Raw genomic sequence first — 25,519 nt, 5'->3', positions numbered from 1 at the left:
GTCCTTCATTCAGGAAGTATGAAGACATCCCTGAAAGATGTTGAAATGTTATCAGGTGAGTTATCTCTCATATATAGCCTATATTTTTCTCAATAAATCAAGTATTCTCAGCGCTCCCACATCACCCTTTTTCGTTGTTCTTTAGTGTGATGCCTTTTACATAAAAACGCCCAAAATAAATGACTTTTTGTCAATATTACCTTTGGTCTATGTTACCATGTTGCAGTGAGTACCGGTATGTTATTAGAGTGCTAGTATAGAACCATAGATATATAAACTGACAGAACCACATGGCTCATTGTTGTGCTTAGTACATGAAACCTCATGGTGTGACACCAAAATCATATTTGTATGACAGGGTTTTCTCATCACACCATATATGATTTATTTGTCACACTATAGAAACTCCTACATAAATGTTTTTTCCATAACTAATAGTTAAGTTTAATGTATATTTTATCATATTTAACATTTTTTTAAAAAAATGTCTCTTTCTCCATGGATTTTGTTGATTTGAAGATCACATGTACTTCTTTGACACATGTAGATTTGTATTATCAGGGGAGAACGGAATCTGATGAGGCATTTATGAAATGAGAAAGTTAGCCTTGGATTGTGTCATCTTCAGTGCAAAACTAATTCAATAGGCCTAGCCATTTTGCGCATTCACATAACACTGTCTCATCAAATACACTGACTTATCTATCACTTAGGCTATGAATGGGAGGACACTTTGTAACGCGTTATGCCATGAAAAATATGGATTCCTGCGCCGACAACGCCATGCACTTAGAAACCTATTTTGCGCCATTGTGAACATGCTCCTACTACACAGAATGCATCCAGCCCTCATGGTCAGCCCAGGGGCGGAGCCAGAGGGGTGGCTCGGTGTGGCACAGGCTACCCTTAAAATTCGATTGGCCACCCCAGGTGCCACCCCATAATCCTAGTCTATGGTTGGCCATTATGACGGTCTAAGGCGGGACCTTTCTTGATGCACCTGCAGCCTAGTTTGAAGTGTCAGACAGACGTCTGAAAGTGGCAAACACGCTTGCCATTATACATGACTTATTGTTTTTAGCATGTGAGTTTAGGCCTACAGGCTACTGCTTGTGCTAACACGCAAAGATATCTATTTACCTATCGCATCTGCCAGTGCCTATTTATCTAATCACACACACAAGTTGCGTCTGTTGAATCACGTCATCTTAGACTAATTTTCCTACCTGTTTATTTTACCTAGCCTACCCTGCCAACATTTACTAGGTCATTAAGTGTTAACTGTGGGCCTAAAAGCATTTAATTATAATACTGTCCTAATCAAGGTTTGAAAATCGGAGGCTCACAGGCTACTGTGACCTTGGTGCCCCCTTCTTTCAATATTCTTTGCAGCCAACTAATAGCGATGTTAAATTAAACAATGTTAGCCACTAGTTGCTGTGGTAAATGGTTCGCGAGAAAAGTAACTTTAATTTAATCATATGATTATACAGTTCTGCGCCCTTCTCCCTAACCATTCATCTCGGTGGAATGCTTTGCGAACTCTTCCCATATAGCCTACAAACAATACATACAAACCATATATCAGAATAAACAGCGGACCTTACCGAACACAAAGGTGTAAATCATCCCCCTGTACAGATAGCCATTCCAGAGTAATCCGGTTTTGAATTTGCAGCAAATTTCTACATGTCTCCAACTTTGGGCTTTACATTTCATAGCAGGCCAAATAAAATAGATTAAATATAGCCTAGATATTTGTAAATATTAAGATCAGATGATTTACAGTTCTATGTAATAGGTCATAATTCATGTTTTTGGTCATGTTTCGTACAGTGATGCAGGTCTACTGTAGCCTACTGTTCATCAAGCTCACGCATTATAAACACTCGTCGCATAGGCTAGGCTAAGCGATTTGAATTCTGGTGACCATTCAACCAGTCAAGGATTTGTTGTGAAATATTTAAATTTTGGGAAGTTTTTGTAGCTTAGGCTAAACTGTATGTTTCTTTCGTCCCCCATGACTGTTTTATTCGTCCCGACCAGGAGGGATAAATGAAACATTGCGCACGTTCAACTTTTGCTTAAATATATTCTAAACGGTTTTGTTCAGAGCTGAAAGTGCAACTGTATTTGACAAAAGACAGATGTAAGTTATTGCTAGTGACAAAATATTAACTTTCGGTGTGGTCTCTTTGCAAATAATGTTTAATTAAAAAGTATTTTGATCGTCCCAGCTGTCCCCTATAGTCCTATATCCAAGGGGAATATTCTCACCCCTATGTATTGCCACTCTGTTTCGAGGGACAAGGGGTAGGCTAGGGGAAGGGGAAGATGAAGAATGACAAATAGGATTGAGCCTTAGGGACTGTAGCATTATGAATGTAACATTATGTTTAGATTAAGGTTAGTCTTTAATTGGTGTTTATTTCATTCATGTTTCATACAAAAGTATTTTAAGCATTTAGTTGAGAGGTGTTTGTTGATTTTGGATGACTTTGTTATAGCTCTTTGCCAGCTCAGACAAAAAAAGCAGGTCAAATTATTTTAACAGCTACAGAAATAGATGGCCAGATAGCCATATAATAGAATAGAATATATTTTAATGTCCCCATGATGGAATTTGTTTTAGCACAGCATAACCCATTAATAGACAACTTAGATTTAATATGTTTGTTTATTTGTATTTGCATTTTATTCAAATACAAAGACATTGTATGTGAGAGTATGGTCTTTGCCCTTCAATTGATGAGTATGGTGTTTGGTGCATGGTTTTCCTAATGTATTTGTGCTAATTTAACATCTTGAGCCTGTTTCTGTTTATCTGGATGTTTTGCCTCATGCCACCCTTGAATTAATCAGTGCCCCACTATGGCCACCCTTGTTAAAAATGTCTAGAATCGCCACTGGAAATCTCCCTTAGGCTATTTTCCATGTTCAATGTTGACAGCTATGGAATGAAAGAAAACGTTATATGGCGACAGAAATCAACAATTAAACAAGCCACTTTGATTTTTTGCTGTTTTCATGAATACAAAAGTTGGGTGACCCCCCTCCTAGACAAAAAAAAAGTTGGGTGACCCTCCCCTCAACAAAGAATAAAAAGACATGACCCTCCCCTATTTTCCTCCGGTGGCCCCTTCAATAAATAACGAACAGTCCCTTACTCTGAGTTCAACACCCCTTGGGTCTAGTTCTCCTAACGAACAGTCCCTTACTCTGAGTTCAACACCCCTTGGGTCTAGTTCTCCTAGAGTTAAACGTACATCCTTTTTCCTTATGTTTAATACATTCATTCTCCTTGCATTTTGTGTACATCCACCTATATCCGTGGAGTTGGCCAGATGTTTGTAACTGTTACCGGCTATCCCATGTGCCAGACCAAATTACAAGACTTCAAAATTAATTTTAAATGTCGTATGGAAACAATATAATGGTGACGACTTGCAAGCAAAGCAGCCTTATAATGAAGACCTAGATTAAAATATAGTACAACTGACTCCTGTACTGTAGTCATTTCTCTAGCTGTCACTGTCTTCAGTATGCCCCAGGCTACATCAATATACTACAGGCTTGTTGTGAGTTATAGCTTGTTGTGTGTTGTGAGCAAGAGTTGTGCATGCTCACACGAAAAGGTTTGCGTGAGCACCGAAAACTTTCATGTGAAAGTTTTGCGTGCACACATGAAAGTTTCATGTGAGCACTTGAAACTAAACTTTATATATATTTTTTTGCTCATGTCCTACTACTTCTACTACTACTACTACTAATAATAAGTATTCTCTTCTTCCGTAGGCCTATTTGATGTTCTATTAAATGCAATTTAAGTGTAGTGCACAGGATCAGAGTCTGTGCCAGAGATCTCAGATATTGTTCTTGTTCGTATGCTCTTGTGGCTCCTATACTCAAATCCTCCTATACACATTCACTCTTTCTAATTTCTGTCTGTCTAAAATGCTGCTTCTTGGATAGTGCAAACTGCTGTTGGATTTTCTGTACACATATATCAACTACTTAATCTAGTCATACACTTTCAATCATTTTTACCATGCACATGTTCTGCTTTGTGCTAGAATACTGCAGCTTCTTTTGTCTATATTACTTGGCCTTAATTTAAATTCATCTGTTAGATGATAATTGTGCATCACATCTGCCTTCACATGATGAAAAGTGATCATAACAAATGGCACATATAATCTAACAAAATCTACTTTCATGTGACAATGTTGACAAATTAGAATAATTATTAAAACAATTATTTTCACTTAACAAATAAATCTATTTTCATAAGAATAAAGTTATCTAAACAATTCAAATACTTTCCTCAGAAGAAATCCCTCAATTCCACTGACACATTGACATGTCATGATTATGACACAGGGGGAATTAACATTAAGATTTTAAACATTACAAATATATAAAGCTAATCAGAGACTGTCTGGAGATGAAATGTGGTGAGTGATCTCTTCATATTGCCTAATTTGATTATATTTGAATATATGTTTGACAGTGTGGACAAAAATGCACAGCTGTGAAATCCAAGCATATGCATATGTCATGTGGAAAACAATCTTGCTGATCATGAGATATTTTAAAATGTTGCTTTTGATTAAAAAAAAGTCTCTTTTTAATCATGTTTAAAGCATTTGAATGCATTTTTATTATTTATATGATAAGTCCCAAATTTGATCAAATAATTGAAATGGAGAATTATTTTATTGTTAAACTGACATTTACAATGAAGAATATGCTGGACATGTTTAGTCTAATTTCGGAAGAATCATGCACAACTCCCACACCCACATATACTCTAAAGAGAATAAAACATTCCAATAGAAAGACATTCCTCATTGTATTTGTGTTGAGCTGTTCAGAGGGAGACATGTAAGAGTTTTTAGCAGCCTTAAAAAGATACACATTTATTTTAATCACCAGACACGTGTTCACAGTAAATAGACTTTTTTTTAAAAAAATGGTTAGCAGTTTATTTACATGTCCCTTTATATGTTATGTCTCTGGCTGTGTGCTGGTAATGTCTCTCTCTAGCTGAGAGAGTCTATTCAATGTATTTTGCAGGGAGACTCATTTGCAGCGGATGTGAGCCTGTAGTGCTGTGCTTGCGTTGCGTGTGCTCACAGCAATCACTGTCAGCTCGTTGAGGAAGGCCAGCAGCGGTGTCAGTGCGTGTGGTGAGGTGTGACCCTGGTGTTGTGAAGAAGCCGTGCCTGACACCATCTCGGCCTGATTCACAACACCAGCTGCCCCACGCCACCCTGGAGAAGGGAGAAGGGAGTGAGTGCCTCTTCTAACAGCTCCCACATCCTCCACAACTCTGGATCTGGACGCTTCACCAGCTGCAAAAGAAACAAGCAGAAGACATTAGTTTGCTAGAGGATATTTGTACCCTTACCCCCATATGGAAATGTGTGTATACATGTCTCTCTGTACATGTTTGTGTGTGTGTGTGTCCAGTCACATAACTTATTTTCAGTTATACAGTGGAAAATATATTAAATTCCTTCTACCATTGGTTGGAGTCTTCCAACAGTGGCAAATCCACAACCAAGTCTAATTAACACAATACAACATGACTGGATACAACAGCACTGCACAATTGGCTTAAAAAGTCTGAGTTTACAGATTTACTTCAAATTGTTGTATATCCCCTTTCATTATCAGTTCTCCGCTGATGGCACTTCATTGCAGAAAGTAAACTCAAATCTAAAGCACACATTTGTCAAATCAGGCCAATATAGTCAAATCAGGCCAATATACGCTTTGATCTCTGGCAACCCTGAATCTTGTGAATAAACTTCCACCTTTAATTACTATATGGGTAAAGCTAATTTTCCTCATCGTAAATCTGAATTACTTATGGCTCGTCTTGCTCCACCCATTTCCCTCACTGTCTCTTTCTCTCTCTCTCTCTGCTAATCCCTTCTGTGATGAAAAAGTCACACAAGCTCATAATGTCCGGGCAAAACATTTCTCTTAATCCTCTTTTGTCAGCTCTGTTGCCCTTTCTGCTCAATCTAATTGCAACAAAGCCCACATCAGGACTTTTGTGCCAAGAACTTCTTTTAGGGTTTCAATTAAAGCAGCTGGGCAGCGGGTGAGGTGCTTGGACGTCTGCCAGTGTCCTTCAGATGAAGAATGTCACTGCACTTAATTGGCAGGAGCACAGTCTGCCATGCCAGAAGAGACACAGAGAGAGAGAAGAAAAACACTGAAGACATGCGTAGCAGGAACTATGGCTATGTCTGCCCCCTATTAAACCTCCTGTCAGGGACAACAATAGAAGGCCGCACATCAGCACTGCCCCCTGGTGTTGGGTGGAGGGCGCCCACTAGTAAAACAGATGGCCTGTGAAAGGTTAAGTTACTGCTACCTTGGCTATGGCTCTATAGTATGTTTCAATGGCTTCCACTGACAACGTTCTGGGTTTAAAAACCATTATATCTCCCCTAAGGCATTACAAGAGCCACATAATCTTACCGCGCAAAGTTCATACAATCATCTGCATCTTTTTTATTTGAAACAGATATCTGCTTCTCATTGTTTTTTAGCTTTTTTGTCTCAATACTTCTGTAAGACTGTATATGTACTGTATACTGTACCCTTACACATAGGATGACATCTTCATATCTTAGCCATAATCTTCTTGTGATGTGTTGTATAATTTCACCACAAATCACCACAGCCATTTTGTGCTGTTTCACAGCGTGACATGTGCCATGTATATATTTGGTTCCGTGGGAATAAATAAAAAATACAGTTAATACCTTCTCTGTCCTGTTGCCACCCTATTCTGTTTTCTTCTCACTACACTACTGCCTTAACAGAAATACTTACTTCCATGAATAGAGTGAGACTTACACGACCTACACAACCTACAAGACCTACACGAGCCCTGCCTGTATGGATGCCACTGTGGAGTTTGGCCTCTTTCTCCACATCACACCGTCTGACAGAGACACAGTCAATAGTGTCTGGAAGTTATCAGCAGCTTATTTGCAGTTCACACACAACCACATACATCCTGACAGAAGAGTTGAGGGCAGAGAGAAGAGAACTATGGGCCCTCTGACAGGTGACAGGCTCTGTTTATTGTGGGTGAGTGGCTCGCTAAATGCTGGCCTGCACATTAATGGCTGCGCTGTGTAATTAAAGCTTTCAGTGAAATTACCCTTCGAGCCTGAGCTCCACTCCCTTGGCATGGAGGTGACTGCACCCTCCAGCCAGAGTCTCAGGCCATGGGCAGAAATTTTGTGCTGATGGACGCGCCCATCCCTTTTCTCGGCGTCCAGACAGCTGTGCTTAGCCAGCAGAATGCCTGCAGGGGCCAGGGGGTTCTTTGCTTACCATGGAGAAGGAAGCAATGGGCTCCCAAAAACACCCATCCTCTCAGATCAATCATGCTCCCCTCAGTGAGCAAGCCACCGGCAGCACCAGGATCCACAGCGTAACCAGCAGCGCGTGACTGCAGACTAAGGGTGCAGAAGACACTAGGAATGGTTGATGTACAGCGTCTGGCTGATCTAGCTTTGTCTGGATGATAGGAAGAGGTGGCTCTTTGAATGGTGGCCCAGCGTTAAAGCGGCAGGAGCAGCCAGATGAACCATGTAAAGTGACTTCAACTGGTTGGTATATATATATTGTGTGTGTGTGATCATCACTGTCTTGTGCTGTGAACATCTGTCTGAAAGATTATATCATAGTGATCTGATAGTTGGCATAAACAATTAAAAAAATAAAAAGAATCACTGTTTTATTAAAAGAATACATTTAAATACTTATTCTGTATTATTTAAAGACTCAATCCACAATTTCCATCCAACACAAATTTTGTGAGATCCAGTGAATTGCCCCTCATACTCACTGTAGCTGTCCATTGTGGTTGTGGTCAGCAAACTCAGTCCTGGCTGTGTAAAAAGGAAACAAATATAAGGGCTAAATTATTAACAATTTGGAATGAAACCAAACGGTGGAGTGCATCTTTAACAGAGGCTGGTTGGGCAGTGCTGTGTTACTGAGTCATTTAAAAGAGAGGTAAGGCGCTTATCAGCAGCACGGCAGCCGCTGTGGAGGAAGTGCTCGGGCCACAGAAACGCTCCTCTCCATCACTGCTGCTCACTCCCACTCCTGCAAGGCCTGCACTTCTCTCAGCCTCCATTTACACATAGACACTTTCCCCTAACTACCTGCAAAGCATATCCCCAAGGCATCTCCTGCTGACCTCATACTGTATGTGGGCTACCCATCCACATGCACTGTGGTTCATTCCTATCTATATATATATGAAGTCATTAGAAGCAAACAGCTTTCGTCTCTTATGTGTGTGGACTTGCATTCACAAAATGTAAAGTTTACAGTATGTGCAGGGTTAGTCTGCATCTTAGTATGGTACCTTCAAATCCCATCATATCCTCCAGTGAGGAGAGTGTGTACTGTGTGGTGGTGCAGTGAAACAGAAAGATGGCCTGAACTGTAATTAGCTATCTATAAGAGGAGCCGAGGTAAACGACAGCAGGCAGCTCACGCTCATTAAAGATGGAAACTGAGCTGTGATGCACCAATGCTCTGGATCGCTCAGCATGCATTAGACTTGGGAAAAACAAGCACACACACACACACACACACACACACACACACACACACACACACACACACACACACACACACACACACATACACACATACTGGAGTCACCAACTGTCTTGAAACACCTGGCTGACAGTGACTGTCCCCTCCGGGAGGTGTTTTCTTCTCCTCCTGAGAATATCTCAACTTGGTAGCGCTGTTTCCCCTCCTCCTCATGCCATCTTTGAGAAGAGCAGGACTGAGAAAAAGACCACGCTGCCCACATAGCGCACTTTCCCCCATTCAGCTTTTCTATCTTCACAGAACCCAAAATCACAAAATGGCCGCCGAGGCATCCACTGGCCGAGTGGTGTTTCAGCCTCAGGTTCTGCAGAGACGTTCACAAATGGAAACATCCTCAGGCATCGCCGAGGAGGGGGGAACACCGCACATGAAATCTAGATAAGATGCTGTATCAGTGAGAGGCGTGTCCACCTCTGTGAAATAAATGGTGGCTAGAGAGAGGTGGTGTGTGGCTAGAGGAGTGCACCCAGTGCTGCTGCTTTTCCTACTGACCAGGCGTGGCACTGCAGCACTGACCACAGCAGCGGCTGGAGGGGCTCACACACAGACCTCTGACCAGCAGGCACACATAAAGGCTCCTGCTCAATAACGCTTAGCATCTTTACACTGGACAGATGATCTGCTGAACCAGACAGAGTGGAAGGCCAAATAAGAAAACTGCAGAAGAGATGAGAATTGTTCAGGCAGGAATTCTTATGGCTGTAACAGAGCATTTAGAGCAGGCCAGAGATAAGGAAAGCAAGCAGGAAAAGATGGCTGAGAGATAGAATGACAAACACAAGGTCAGAAAAGAATGAAGAACTGAAAAGAGCAATCAGCCCATTTTATCAATATAGCTCTGTGTGGTTCAGTCTAGTTCATGTGAATGCACACACACACAGGCACGCACGCACACACACACACACACACACACACACACACACACACACACACACACACACACACACACACACACACACACACACACACTCTCTCTCTCTTCCCTGAAGTCCACACAGCTTCCTTCTAGGTAACAGCTAACAGGAGAGGGGGCACAAAGGTTTCCCAAGCCTTTTAAAGAAGAAACTCTGAATGTGCCACAAGCATGCTTGTACTGTAATCTTGTGGGATACAAGTCACTGTGTCACAGTGCTCAACACCGAAAACTACTTCTCATGGTTTCTATTTCAAGATGTGGCCAAAACTAGTACATTACATTTTATCAGTTATAATCAAAATGATATCTTATAAATACATTATTATTATTATTATGTAAATATACATACCAATTTGTCCCGATTCATGAACCTGTCTATACTTTTGTTTCATTTTAAGAAGTAACATAATAAAATTATAAAATGATAATAAAATTGATAATACAAAACATAAGTGCTTTAACTGGCAGGATAACCTTACTCCCTTAATCAATAAAATAAAATGTATTTTGAATACTGCACAATTATGGCAATTATGGATACAGTTTATGTTAAGGTCTTAAAATAATTGCATTTATCGATATAAAAGTTCCAAACAACAAATTTATCTGTATAATGATAAAAGCCAACAGAAAAGTCAAGTTAACGATAAACAAGTCAACATTGTGTTTTTAGATTTACAAAGTTATACACAATAGCTAACTTTTTAAAGGTGCCATGTGCCATTGAGGTAAAAATATCCAAAAAATGAGCTACATGCATCAAAAGAATGAGAAGAAATAAGGGCGATAGTGTCATTGAAAAAATGACAAGGTATAGTGCTGCAGAAATATCACCCTGAATTAGCATGCTAAATTACTAGCCACAGCCCGACAGGTGTCATAATACCAGTTTCGGCCATGGGAGGCGGTATGTGGGCAACATAACTGCCAGCCAAACTGCAATACACGTGTGTTGGTTATTACTCTAGGGTAGACCAACACACTTTCTGGAGGTATACTGCCCCATCTTTTATGAAATGTGGAATATGAATTGATTTTTTGGCGGACATTACACATGGCACCTTTAATGCTTAAATGATTGCATTCTTGTCTTTTACAGAGCTATATTAGCAACATTGAACATATAAAACATAACTTTCTGTCTGATCTATATGAAATAATGAAATAATGTGCACTTTTACAATTCCATTTGTTTCTACAAAACTCTACAAAAATAGGCTTATGGGTTTTCCATGAGAGTGGGGAGAGGGAAGCGGTCTGGCGGAAATGGAACAGAGAGCGACATCACAATGACCTCGGCACAGTGAAGGGGGACTGCTGGCACTGAAAGCTCACACAGAAACACAGAGACAGCATGGCTAGGCACTAATCTGCCACGCTGCATCAGGGAACGAGCCGCTCTGGCAGGCTGATCATGTCAAGCACAATTACAGGCAGAGAAACACTGAGAATTAATGTTGAGAAAATGAGGATGAAACAGGATGAACTCCATTTTCTAGTTCTGTTTTGAGACCTGTTACATGTGGGCATGACACCTGAATGATTTCAGACAGGTTTAAATTCCCCTGTGATATGGAAACATGAAAGACATTATGTTAGACTATTTGCATTTACAGCCTAAATGCTATGCCAGCCATTAGCCATACAGAATATAGGCCTACCTCAAAAAAAGGAGCAAGAGAGTCAATGCGGCAGTTTTTGAGGAATTCCATGCTGTTCAAATACAAACATGCCATCTGCAACTATACTGCACTTTACAGCAGAAATGCAGAATTTTGAACATGAAACTGCATTGTAGGGCCTCCATTATTGTTTACTTTAGAAAAAAACTGCATGGCTATAGCTGATGTTTTCCTCCCATAACTGCAGTTTTTTTTTTTGTGGTGAATCTAGGATGGACTATATCACAATAAGTCGTATGTTAGAAAAAAATGCATTACTGTTCATCACTTTATAGCCTATCATTGCATATGTTATATCTGCCTCAGTCTGCCAGTAAAAACTACATGGAGCTTACAGTATGTTAGCTCTGACAACCGGATGAGAGCCTAACGTGTGACAACAGACATCACACAATGTCCATCATTTTTGCATTGCCGGTGGTTTGAATCTGCAACCGCTGCCGGCTGGTCGGCGACTATCGGCTCCACTGAGATAATGCGGCCATTCATCATACGGCGGTCGCCGGAGCTCAATATCTGATGTAAGGCTTATGATTATGCCTATTGACTGAGCTAAAATATTGTTCAGGTCCCTTGGACTCGGTGCGTTCGGCATTGTTCCAGTGAGATTGTTTATGAATTGAATAGGCAAATTGATTTACACACAGCTGCAGATAGCCTATCTAACCCCTTTGAAACAGAGAACATTCCAGGCAAACACACTCAAATCTCTCTGGTCAACAGAATCCAGAATTGGTTATTAATTTTGCATTTATGAAGGATATTCTCCACAAAAGACTTTATGATAAAATATTCTACCTGAATACATGACAGCAGATTTCTGGGCAATGCTGCTGATTCAGTCGGACTAATGGGCTGATTCACTCACACAGGCTGTCTAGACCAGTAACCCAAATCAGTGTGGGTGGCACCCAGGTAGCCTAAAGTTTGATGATTCATGTCTGACTTGATGAAGTCATGTTTAAGGGAAGTTTTGAACTTACTCTGAAATGTCATGCGCTTCCAATGAAATAAATAGAGTGTAATATTGGTTTTGAATTGAAAATATTGTGTCTCTCCAAATATGTGCTTATTGGCTGTTTCTATCAGCCAATCAAAACCGGTGAATATTATTGGTTAGTTATATATTACTGGTGAAACTATAAATGAACCAGTTGAATGAGTAAAGTAGATTTTCAAAAAAAGTTGAGTAAATTGAGACTCTAAATGCCATGTAGGCTATGTGTGCACAAATTTCCCTTGTGATTACTTGAGAAGGAACGCTTATTGCATTTGCATGAAAGATTCTTTGCACATTCCTATAGCCTCAGAAATGAGGATATGAAATTGGGGCGTTCCAAAAAGAAACCATAATTTTACAGAATTAAAGTAACTCCCCAGGGTGCTGTCCAGCCTGCTCCTGCTCTACAATCTCAAGGATACATCAGTATTTTTCCTAATGTAGACCTGCAAGGACAGGTGCACTTGTCATAAAAGTGGATTTGACTTCCTGCATCATTACTCAGGTGCAATCCTTGTACCACAAGGATTAGTGCAAACTTTGGTGTTACTGTGATCAGGGTCTCATTAGAAGCAGAAGGCCACATTTCTTTAATTAATTAGTCTGATGTTAAAAGTTTGAAAATAAATTAGTCTTTTATGAAAGGCTCTTCCTGGCAGAATTCATGTAACACCTGTTAAAATGGTGTCCTAGCATATTGGATAGTTCTAATTTTCTGATTGGTGTGCCCTTGAAATAGCTGATTAGTTATATGAGTTGAGAGCCAGTGAACGGTGTGACACAGAAAATCCTGGCATCAGAATTTCAGAGTGCAAATGACTGCCAACCCCATCACAGGCCTATGGCTAAAATGCCTGATGAACATTGACTATTTTTAAACATGAGATGCACATACAAACTCTGTCCCCATATGTAAATGTTCTTGTATATTACCTTCTAGAGCTTGCTGCAGAAATAACCTGCATTTTTTCAACCGTTTTTCTGAGCTTAGTCTCGCCCTCCCTTCTCTCCCTGCATCCCTCGTTTCTCACTCTGTCTTCCCCGAGACGATGGCGAGAGAAAGCCTACCACCAGCCCGCCTGTCACTCACGCTGCCTCTTTTTTTATCTGCAGTTAGCATACCTGCAATCCGCACCCAGGAATTAAGTTCTAATCTTTTCCATGGAGCGAGGGAATTAGGAGAGATGCTGAGCATCAAATTTAGCAGCCATAACTTCTGCATGACATCAGGAATAAAATGGGTCATGATAAAGAGCTTTTTAGGCCTACATACACCTCCATTTCCCCACAGCCACAGACACAGCAACACATTCTCTGGCGTTGTTCTTGCACAGAGCGGCAATATATATAATGCGCTTGTAGTGGCTACAGCTGACCCAGTGAATGTGACCATATTAGGGAGACAATAGTCTGGCTCAGAAAACATAAGCCAGTTCAGAAATGGCAGAAAATTACAGTTTATGGTTGACTTTGCCCCAATCAGAATCCTTTGTTTAGGTGGCCTGTGAAATTGAGGGTTTTTGGCACAGAGTGGTCATTGACGTTGAAAGATCCTGCCAGAAAGGTGCAACTCGCTTGGATGTTGATTTTAAGTGTTTTGTATGATGTGCCAGCCCCTTAGATCAGTGAACTTTCTTTGTCTACTACCACTAGGAGTCAAAAAGACAGCAATTGCTGTAGCTGAAGAACTGGGAGAGATGTGATGGATGTGAAGTGATGATGGAGTCCATGCTGTGCTTGATGACAGGCACACGTCAAAAACGATGGTATGCATTTCTCTTTCACAGCTGCTATAAAATTGCTATTTAAAGTCAGTGAATTTTATTGTGAAAATGTTGCAGTAGTTCTGAACCTTTATTCATAACATATCTTAAGGATAATACAAAAACATTGTCTGTCTTCTGTGCATGTTGCTGTGCTATGCATTTAGTGTGTTGTGTGTGTTGCGCATATCCTGACCATGTAGGTGGCCTGTAGGTGGCCTAATTATACAAGTCATTGTAAATCCAGAATCACTTCCATTTCACTCATTCACTTCACTTTCATTCATCACAATCAATAAAGGTGCCATTTCTAACTTTTTGTTAATAAAAAGAATTGTCAGTATTTTGCAATCTCTTTCAATGCAACTACAAAGTGTAGCTACAACCAGCTTCACCTGAAAAGTTTGTACACTATTCATTATGTGTGCTTAAGAACAAGAGGAAAATTGACTAACCTAGCCATTGGAATCTTTTGTTGATGCAGTAGATTTCACATAAAATAAAAAAGCTGATTTAAATCAATATGACAAAAATGTTGACTAATGTGCTGTGCCAGGTACCAAAGCTATAGAACTGATGTTAATAAAATGTAAATTCTTTAAATTTGCATAACATGGTATAAAAACGATTTGAGATATGTTATAAATCACATTTTATAATTTTATCAAATTATAATCGATCAAATTTGTATAACCACATGAATACACATGTAATGGATGGATATCGCACAAAGTGGGATAATAGGTCTCAACATTATTCTGACACCAGAGCTGAATCTGGTGCTGGTGCTACCTACAGCGATGGCCCTTGAAAAGAAGTGAAGTGTTTTTGTGTGTGTGTGTGTGTGTGTGTGTGTGTGTGTGTGTGTGTGTGTGTGTGTGTTGGTGGTCAAGGAGGGTAGTCAGATAATGGCAATGTGTGTAAAAATAGCCCAGGTTGGCTCTGACAAACCATTTCCTGAGTCCCTCAGATGTCACTGAGACACCACCGGCAGCTAATAATAGCCTCCTCTAAAATAATTAGGGAGCATTTACAGTCTGGAACAGGTCCTCTGTAAAACTGCACATTTGATATGGAAATGGTGGGCACTGGTACGCGTGGATCTCATGTGCAGAAGGACAATAGAAAGTGAACAAGCAGAGAGGCCTGAGGACTAACAGCCAATCTGTGAGAATCCACCAATGGTAATACATTGATGTATGGAACAATAGAAAATGTTACTCTGAGGAAAGCATATTGATCATCACAGAGAACACAAGGTTCCTAGGACAATGCGAGAGAATGTCAATGAACATAGTTTAAACGGAAAATATGCTTTTTCCCCTTTGTAGAACATATTCACGCATATTGCATTTTTTGGCATGACCTCCAACTGTAAAACCTGTTCATTTTGGTCAGTAACCACATCAAAGAATGGCTAGAAATATTGCATGCCAGCATCACAGCCTTTTAACAAATGCAATCAACTAATCTAGCTTCAGTAATCTAATGTACACATTCCTGAATAGACTACATAATTAAATTAGACAGCCTGGATAAAAGAGCAGATATGAAACAAAGGTTAATACAAAAAAATGGGTTGAGGCGCTTTTGTGGTAGACTACATACAGTATGTCCACCCAAACAATACCACAATGCCCTGTAGCGCATAAGGAGAGTGGACAAGACGGCTTACCTTTCTTCACCCTGAGTCTGATGGAGAGTGCAAGCATGTGCACACACACTCCACTCTCACACACATCACACACGCGCACACGCATGCATCATCAGACGGACGAGAGAACCCCGTCATTGTTCTGCTGACTCCTCCCAGATACGCACACACACACACATACAGATGTACATATGAACGTGCACACACACGTACACACTTTCACACACACACACACACACACACACACACACACACACACACACACACACACACACACACACACACACACACACCATTCAGAATTCGAAATGTATGAAAGCCTTACCTAGCCATCAGCTTTTCCTCATCAAATGGCTGTCTGATTAGGATTTACACAGCTACATCACACACATGCACACGCACACACACATGCACACAATGCATACAGGTATACAGAGAGACACAACGCCAAATTCCTTCACACACACTCTAACGCACACACTGGTATTAGCGTACACACAGGCACACACAAACGCACATGACAGCATGCGCGGGCTCCACACAAAGACTCCCGCTGAGACGGCATGAGATCATGTGATGGGGTGTCTGTGAGGGAATGTGTGTGTGTGTGTGTGTGTGTGTGGGGGGGTGCAGGGGTGACTGTGTGTGTGTGTGACTGTGTGAATGTGTAAATGACCACAGGGGTAGTTGTGCGAGAGAGAGAGGGGGAGATGGAGGAAAAAAAGACAAACTAGGGGAAGTAATGGCGACCCTGCAGCCCCCAACCCTCAGAGGTCTGACAATCCAGCACACATCTGTTAAAGCAGCCCCCCAGGGGAAGCTCATGCAGACACACACACACACACACACACACACACACACACACACACACACACACACACGAACATACACACACTCACACACTTCTCTCCTCCTGAATTATTAATAGATGTTAATAGTGCCATTATATGGAAAGGAGGAGGAGGGGCGGCTTGCTGTTTTAACATGGATAAGAGTCAGGATTCATGAGATGGTTTGTGCTGACGGAGGGGGCTTTCCTCTCCCTCCTCTCCCTCCTCTCCCTCTCTTCTCTTTCCATCCTTTCTTTCAAACACTCTTGCCTTACCCAAGACCATTTCACAAAGGGATTCTGTCTTACAGTCACCTGCATTCGGAAAATCAGAATGATATTTTATAGTCCATCGCCTCTCCTTTTGTTTTATCTACATTGCTTTAATCTCCATCTCTGGTTTTATCACGGTGCTTACTACCTATTATTTGTGGCGATAAGCGTGTGATGGCTGCTGTTTGCATTGTCCAGCTATAGAATAAGCTGGCTCACCAATGAATTGACACTGGAGTAGCATATGGATGGAGCCTATGTGTGCACCAGGCCAAATAAGAGGCAGTAGTCTGAGCTTTTAGTCTCAGGAAGTGTACGCTGCTGTTGAAGCAGGAGTTTAGAAATATGTGGTTGACTCTGCTTGACGGCATTAATCAATGAGAAGAAGCAATCTGGAGGGGAGAAGAGCGCGCTGTCTTATCTGTGTCAATGGCTAATTATTCACTCTAGTCACTGCATGCCTGTCAAATGAGGATGCTTTTGTCTGTCTTATAGGCTCCTTTGTATTGTGTAGAATTCTCCACAATTGAACATCTTGTTCTTTTTAGCCTATGCTAAAGGAAATGTTCATTCTACAGCAATATGCATAATGCTATTGATTGTAAATTAGAGATTGTTAAAAATAGTTACATAATGAATTCATTTAGTGAATTTTATATATTTATTAAAATATGGATGTAAATAAGTGTCATGCATGAGATTAGAGTATAACAATAACTAAATATTAGGTGCTAATGGTTTTCTATGTAAGTGCTAATGATCATTTTATGTAAGGCCAGACTAATATTTGGGGTTATTTCTAAATATAACTGTATGTCAGGTAGCCTATGACATACAGTTAAATTCTGAAAGAAAAGTTTAACACAATACTCATATCGACTAACAAATATATTTATTTTTTATATTCTTGTCCCTCCTGTGTCATTTATTTCTGTACATTTTTTTACCCCATGTATTTGATTTTATACCATCCATTATGATTAATGTATATAGATAATGGGGTCTTCTGCATCAGCCTTACATATTTGTGACTGCAATGCTCGTCTATGGTAATTCACTGGATAATTCCTGTTTGCCCAGACATTTCAGTTATATACTGTCAAATAGAACATTTTCCAACAAATGCCTTGCTGTATAGAGCGTTTTGCCATTAATGTCATTGCAAGAGGAGACACAGACAAACACACTCATTAATTTGTCCCTAATTGCCTTTGTTATCGACTCCTGCACAGAGAACAAAGGAACTGAATGTCTGTGAACGCATGGCATTGACACAGCAAGCCCCTCCTGCTAGACACAACGTATGGAGAGCATCCTCAGCCTCCCTCCCCAGCACACACATGCCCTGCTCTGCAAATCTCTGTGTGCATGTGCAGCTATGTGTCTCTGAGAAGGAGGGGGCTTGTGTACATTTCTGTGGGTGTATAAGAGGAGGGACACGGCATATATGTAATGCAGGCATAGTGAAGGATCTTGGATCCTGGCATATGAGGAGTAATGCTGCCACAAAATGGCTACAATCATACAGCAGTTGTGAGTAATGTGGCCATGTTGTTTGTGCTATGTGTTATTAGAGCCTCTGCAGTATTGCACCAGCGCAGTATAAAAGGCACGTACTCCTGTCAGCCAGGTGGTTCCCTCTCAGCATCCCATAGTGGAATGTAAGGTGTGCATTAGGTACACACACCAGAGAACTAGGTCACATGTGAAGATGTATTGCTTGCTAAATTCCTACCATTTGGTGAGTTTTCTGCTGGTAGCTATGTACCATGATAATGCATAGCATGACATGAGCAATGGGGCGGTGAACCAACACGTAAATCAGGCATTAGTGCTGTGAAAGGCTACTGCTCCTTACTGAGAGGACAATGAGTCCACATTCTAATGCCGGCATTTGCTGAAGCTTATACGTTGCCACACCCCAAGCTTCCCAGACGTGCGCATCATTTCGTATGTAACGGTACAGATGAGGAGTGTGTCAGCGAAGGCAGCCGAGAGCATTCTCTCTCCTGGTGGTGCAGTAGAACATATGGACGCCTGTCATTTCAGGAACTGATGATGTGGTATTTGGGTTATGCTCTGTTACACATTTAGTCCCTCTTTACTATGGAGTTGTCAAGCTGCACTATGTACCTCATTTTGCGTCAACTAAGTCATAGATGAACATGCTTAGTGCTTACATAAAGGCTTACATATCAGTCTAATGACATAGTTTTCTGGAACCTTCTTATGAGGTATGAGGTGTGTGTGTGTGTGTGTGTGTGTGTGTGTGTGTGTGTGTGTGTGTGTGTGTCTGAGTGTAAACTATCCAGCAGATCTCATTTGATAAAAATATGCAATAATTATGTGTCCTTGTCCATTATAATAGCAAAATTGCTGTTAAAATGTTGATTGGTTTCCTATTAACATTTTTGATTTGATTCTTTCCCATGGGGACAACTAAAATGTGCAAATGTTTTATGTTTACAGTTAAATGTAAAAATAGACATAATTGTTTTTAGTAGGTAATTTTCAGACAGTGTCTTTAAAGGACACAACATTTTAAAACATATCCTTTCTCATTATTTGAACTCATATGGAACACGTATGCATCATACATGTACATTTTACTGTCGCTATTCAGATTTTGTTTTAATCATATTACTTTGTGCGCTGTTTCTATATAGTAATAAAAACAGGCCGTGTGGTTTGAGTATTCATTCATATATTTTCTAAATAAGATTAATTAAATCAATAATTCCTCAATTGCTTTTAATTTACTATAATCAATCAATTAAAGAGGACCCTCCAACCTATGTTATGCTATTTTGATATTTCACACAATTTGATGAAAAATGATGCATTCTTAAACATGGTAAAATTGTATTAATGGTAAATAAGCCAAAAGATGGGGATTCTAATAAAATTAGGAGTCCAGAACACAAATGTTGAAACCGTAACACAAACTGGTGGGTGAGATACATTTAGACTTCCAGCATATCCTGCATTACGCAAGGCAATAGGATCTTCCTTATTCACACACACACACACACACACACACACACACACACACACACACACACACACACACACACACACACACACACACACACACACACACACACACACACACACATACACACCTTGGGGTGTCTAAGAGCATATACACGCCATGATTTTTGTGGAATCGTTGTGCGCATATCATATTTGTATAACATATATGTTCCTTTACCATATAAATTCCTAATTTTTCAGCATTTAGGTACTTTCACAGACAGAAACACACACAAAGACGTCAACACCTGAACATATGTACACGCTGGTGGCCACACACGCGCACGCACACACGCATGCACACACGCATGCACACACACACGCACGCACGCACGCAAACACACGCACGCACACACGCACGCACGCGCACACACACACACACGCACACACACGCACGCACACACACACACACACACACACGCACACACTCTGACCAAGAGATTGTGGCCTTACTGCATCTGGCCTCCTGCAGCTCGCTCATGGCATCTCCTGACAGTGTTCAGCTGTCTGCTTCTCCTGATACTGCAGGGGTCAGATGACCGCTTGACTCCCCCTCCCTGCCGACGCTGTTTTCCTGGAGGCTGTGTAATGCCCTCAACCCAGCAGATTCTCTGCGCTTAAGTGTTTGTCATGCCTCGGCGGCCTGAGAGAGAAGAGTCTGTGCTGCTGATGAGAGAGGCCGTTTGTGTGTCTGTGACCCTGTTTGTGCATCGATCCACTTTTTAGTAGTGTGGGACACACACACACACACACACACACACACACACACACACACACACACACACACACACACACACACACACACACACACACACATGCATTCAAACACACATTCCACCAATCCAGTGCCTCTCAGACCACTCTTTGTCTGACTCTTTGGGTGTGATGACATTCATGTTGGTATGTCCAGCATTATATGAAATGAATCGCATGCCGCACAAGGGCTGGTCTGACTGCCATTTGCCATTTGTCTGGTACTCCACGGGAGACAGCTCTATCTTGTCTCATTTCTGAGAGAGACAAGCCTCCCTCTATCCTGAAACATGCAGTAAAAAACGAAAGCAGTGGGAGAGAAGAGCATGCCGCTGTAAGAGTTGTTACCCTCCCAACTTTGCAGGCTTGGCTGCGGTAGCAGTGGGTGCCGGGTGGGAGGGGGTCGAGCAGCACTGCGCTCTGGTGGCACACGGGGACAGCCAGCAGGGGTGGGGTGCCCATGGAGACCTCATACCGGGTGGCGGCAGGTCTCATGCCCCGGTCGGTCGGTCGGTTGGCGACACCGTGGAACCACAGCAGAGTGACCGATATCCAAGAGGCACAGTGGCAGGAGGACACAGACTGGAGGTGTGTGTGTGTGCGTGTGGAAACGGGTGTCTGGCTGTGAGTGTGTGTGTGTGTGTGTGTGTTTGTGTGTGAGTAAGATCTCCCATTAGACTTACCCTCTGGCTGCCCCCATGGACCCATGCTGCAGACTGTGTCGAGGATGATCGTGAGATCCAGCGTCTGTCAGTCTTCTAGCAACTACTGACTTGCACAAGAAAGCCTTCTTTCTCTCTCCTCTATGCTGTCTCTCCTTCCCAGCTGCTCTTGCTCTCTCTCTCTCTCTCTCTCTCTCTTTTTCTCTCTCTCTCACGCTCACACATGCACACACTCCAGGAGAATCATATCACTCTCTCTTGCACTGGCACAGAGAACAGTAAGACACATGGGAGGGGTGTTTTGTAATCTGTGAGGCTGTACCACCCGCGCGAGAGAAACCGCAGACGGGGGAGGGGGAGAGGAGGATGGAGATGCTGCCTACTGCTTTCCAGCCATACCTTCTACACCTCCCTCTGTCTGTTACACATTGGTCTCTCCCTTTCCCTCATGCTGCCTGCTCATTGGAGCCCATTGCCTGCTTTCAGAGCAGTTCAAGAAACCTGAGAGAGAGAGAGAAAGAGAGAGAGAGAGAGAGAGAGAAGTAATGGGAAAGACAAGAGATAGGAATTACCATAAAACTCAAGGCTGACTAAACTTATTCTTTATGCTTTTCAAGATTTGCCATAAACACTAAGCATGATTGTCTGTGTGTATGTATTAAGTGTGAACATGTTGCAAGTTGCAAGTGGCTTGAGTGAGCCCAAAGTGACTTTTAGATGGTAGTCACTTCCCTTTTTGACCTACAGTATATCATCAATATGTTGGTGGACATCTATCTCACTGATAAAAACCACAATACAAAGCTGTAAAATGTCAAAAATGTCACTTATGCATGTCATGGATATAAACCAGAAATATCAAGAGAGGATGGATAGTCCTCTGTGTGTAAGCATGTGAGCATGGACTTGAACCAGGCTTTTCAGATGTCGGATTTCTCTCTCTCTCTCGCTCAATAAATTGGACCATGTTAACACATTCGGGATTTTCATATTTCAAAGCCAACTACATTTGTAGAATTGCCTCCATTTTACATCGCAAACAATTATTTTCAAACTTAACAGACAACCTGTCTACTTTTTATTTTATTTCATGTCATATCGTATTGACTAATAAAATGAATGTATTGTTAATGCGGGGTATTAGACAGAAACATAATGTACAATCAGTCAGCTCTCTTTCTTTAAGAATATTAATGAACAGAAACTAACTAACCAGTCAGTGCATATGACTGAGCCTGTCATTTGGAACATACACAAATGTATATAGTAAAACTGTGTATAGTACATCTGTATGTGTATGTGTGTACGTGCATGCACACACTCACATCTCCCAACTCTTGCTGATGTCTGCTGTGCATTGATTTTGCTGTGCAGTCTGGATGTCTATCTGAAATAAAACACACTCATTCCTCTAAAAGCCCCCGCCGTGATTCAAATGCTGCATTAATAGACTGGCTGGCAGTGGGCACAGCAATAGGGATGCCTGTCAGGGCACGGACTTGATTAGCTAGCAGTATCCCAGTTTGACGGAGAATTGCAGGGAGTATAAAAATGGAGACACTAGTCACGAGAGAGAGAGAGAGAGAGAGAGAGAGAGAGAGAGAGCACAAAGAGCTAGCGCAAGACAGCGAACACGAGGGAAAAAGAGCCATTGGAAGAGGAAACGAGACAACAGGAAATGCAGAGCTGAAAGTGATCCTGTATGTCTTCCTATTATTGATGGTGCCTCATCATGTGACAGCAGCAGGGTTTAAATAAAGCAGGCTTAGTGCATGCTCATCAAATAGTCCACAGCACCACCAGTATTCACCAGCTCCCAATGCAAAGGACACTGATGTAAGATCTTACTATGAGATTGTAGGTGATCATTTTTGAAGTCAAGTCACTTTGATTTATATAGCCCCTTTATATGCACAGAGAGCAACCCAAAGCGCTCACACACAAGACACTGACACAAAAGACAAAAGATGCCGGACGGAGTGGCGTAGTTGCCAGCATAACCGTACGTGACATCAAGACATAAACAATTTCACAAACAATAAAAATAAACAAAAAACAATTAAAGATGTGATAAATTTGAAAATATTATCATGTTCTGATTAATCTTGCAGTATGAAGGCCAATGATTATCTGGTGCTCACATTTTCAATTGGAATTATGTTGTTTGGAGATGAGGGACATCACAATGTTTTAAGGACATAATAATAATTACCACTAATACTTTAATAATTATTTATTATTATTTAAAAATATGATGAAATCTTAATGGAGGAAATGCTGGTAGTGGTGAAATACTTGTGCTGCTGACATAAAGACAGTATTTAAGAACAATAAGAATACAATGGGATGATTAAAAGAGCTATGGAAGGACATAACACATTTTGAAGCTTAACCTACATTTGTTGGGGAAGGCAAGGACTAGGGTGAGGGGGAAATTGTATGTGTGTGTGTGTGTGTGTGTGTGTGTGTGTGTGTGTGTGTGTAGGGGTAAGTACATGTTCATAACTTACATCGCTGAATGTAGGGCTAATGGTCATAGGCCTACTAATCTGAGATACCGCTAATGTTTAGGTTAGTCAAGGGTAGCACTCCACCAATCAGATTGGTCATTGAGGCTGACGCCCACTGGTCCATTCAACATGTGGAATCGGCCAAAATGAATGCCGACACCGACTCCGACTGACGACGGCACGGGACACACCGAACCGACTCGAGTCACCAACCTCGCCCAACTATCGGATGACGTCTGACGGCCGATAATCGGGTTGGTGTATCCGGGCCCTATGATGGATAATCTATGCATGTATATTTAAGCACATGTTGGCTATTGGCCATTGTGCTTGGAAAAGTATTATGGAAAGAAGCATGCCAATATCAATTAATGTACTGGTATAGTGGCGAAAGAGCACCACACTTATTTAAAAATGTGAAGTTATGGGATTTTAATCGCAAACACTTTTGTCTGGTTCAGCTGCTTCTCGTTGTCCTATAGTTGTCCATTCAGTACATACTGAAAAGAAATGTTTTAACACAGTTCTGGCTTGGTAAAGTGGAAACAAAGATAGTGGCTCGGACTGAGTCATAAACAATATCCGCCAATCAACACAGTGCTTTAGCAACACAGAGGGAAGGGCTGTAATTTGATTTGCTGTTGATCTCAAATGACAGGTCATTTTTTTGTGTGAAACCGATTCACAGACTGCATCTTTAAAGCAAAGCTCCATAGTGGCATGTAACTGAGGTAGCTAAAAGCACTCAAAAGACACCCCCCCCCCCCCCCAGTGCTATCCACAAATTTCTCATTTATTTCAAGCTGGTCTTGTTTTATTTTACAACATACTGTAGCCTATGTGAGCATGTTCAGTCTTGGGTTCATGGGTTCTTGTTTCTGTGGCTTGAGCTGATTCATTGTGAAGAGTCCAGTGATTAAACACAGCATGCCCTTGTAGTGGGGGGCAGCCGTGGCCTACTGCTTAGCGCTTCGGACTTGAAACCGTAGGGTTGCCGGTTCGAATCCCGACCAGTAGGCACAGCTGAAGTGCCCTTGAGCAAGGCACCTAACCCCTCACTGCTCCCCGAGCGCCGCTGTTGTTGTAGGCAGCTCACTGCGCTGGGATTAGAGTGTGCTTCACCTCACTGTGTGTTCACTGTGTGCTGAGTGTGTTTCACTAATTCACGGATTGGGATAAATGCAGAGACCAAATTTCCCTCACGGGATCAAAAGAGTATATATACTTATACTTATAATTTATATAGTAAGCCAGTACCTGCTGATGGGAAGAAGTATAGGCAACTGATGGAAACTGATACAGGGAACCATATGGCTTCTGATTCCTCTCTTAATTCAGTCACCTTCAGCTCACTGTTTTGCTCTCCTCATTGGACTCATCTCCATTGTGAACATCTGAAAGGTTGAATCAGGTGTACTGTAGATGCTGAAATGAGTCGTTATGCACTATACAACCAGTACATTCACTTAAAGTTGCAGTCAGAGATTGCGCAGGATGTCTCATTTGTTTGTGTTTATGTTTATATTTAAATGTATTACCAAACGACCAAATGAAACATGCCTGGAGGTAGCTCACCCCTACCTTCAATATTCCCAGAGAAACTCCACGCAACTAGGTTTCATTTTGGTTTGGGGGAGAGGCTGCCCCCACTTTGTTTCCATTTTTTGGAGCCTGGGCTGCCTGTGTTTATTTTTGCAGTGTAGTTACTGAATGGGCAGTGGTGATGGAGGAGATGATTTCTGAATCTAGCAAAAAAATGTTATGGGCTTGAAATCGCATA

The 25,519-nt window shown here is 41.5% G+C and overlaps 1 long non-coding RNA gene across 1 annotated transcript; it reads right to left on the bottom strand.

Annotated features, from left to right (window-relative positions):
* Window positions 1–5,298: 5,298 nt before the first annotated feature.
* On the bottom strand, window positions 5,299–21,474 carry LOC125306113. Its single transcript, XR_007195496.1, has 3 exons — window positions 21,251–21,474; window positions 7,880–7,922; window positions 5,299–5,354 (listed from the first exon to the last, which is right to left on the bottom strand). It is a non-coding gene; the product is annotated as an uncharacterized LOC125306113 (long non-coding RNA).
* Window positions 21,475–25,519: the final 4,045 nt, after the last annotated feature.

Source organism: Alosa alosa, chromosome 13, assembly GCF_017589495.1.
Source record: "Alosa alosa isolate M-15738 ecotype Scorff River chromosome 13, AALO_Geno_1.1, whole genome shotgun sequence".
Lineage (NCBI taxonomy): Eukaryota > Metazoa > Chordata > Actinopteri > Clupeiformes > Clupeidae > Alosa > Alosa alosa.
This window is presented reverse-complemented; position numbering and strand designations above follow the sequence as displayed.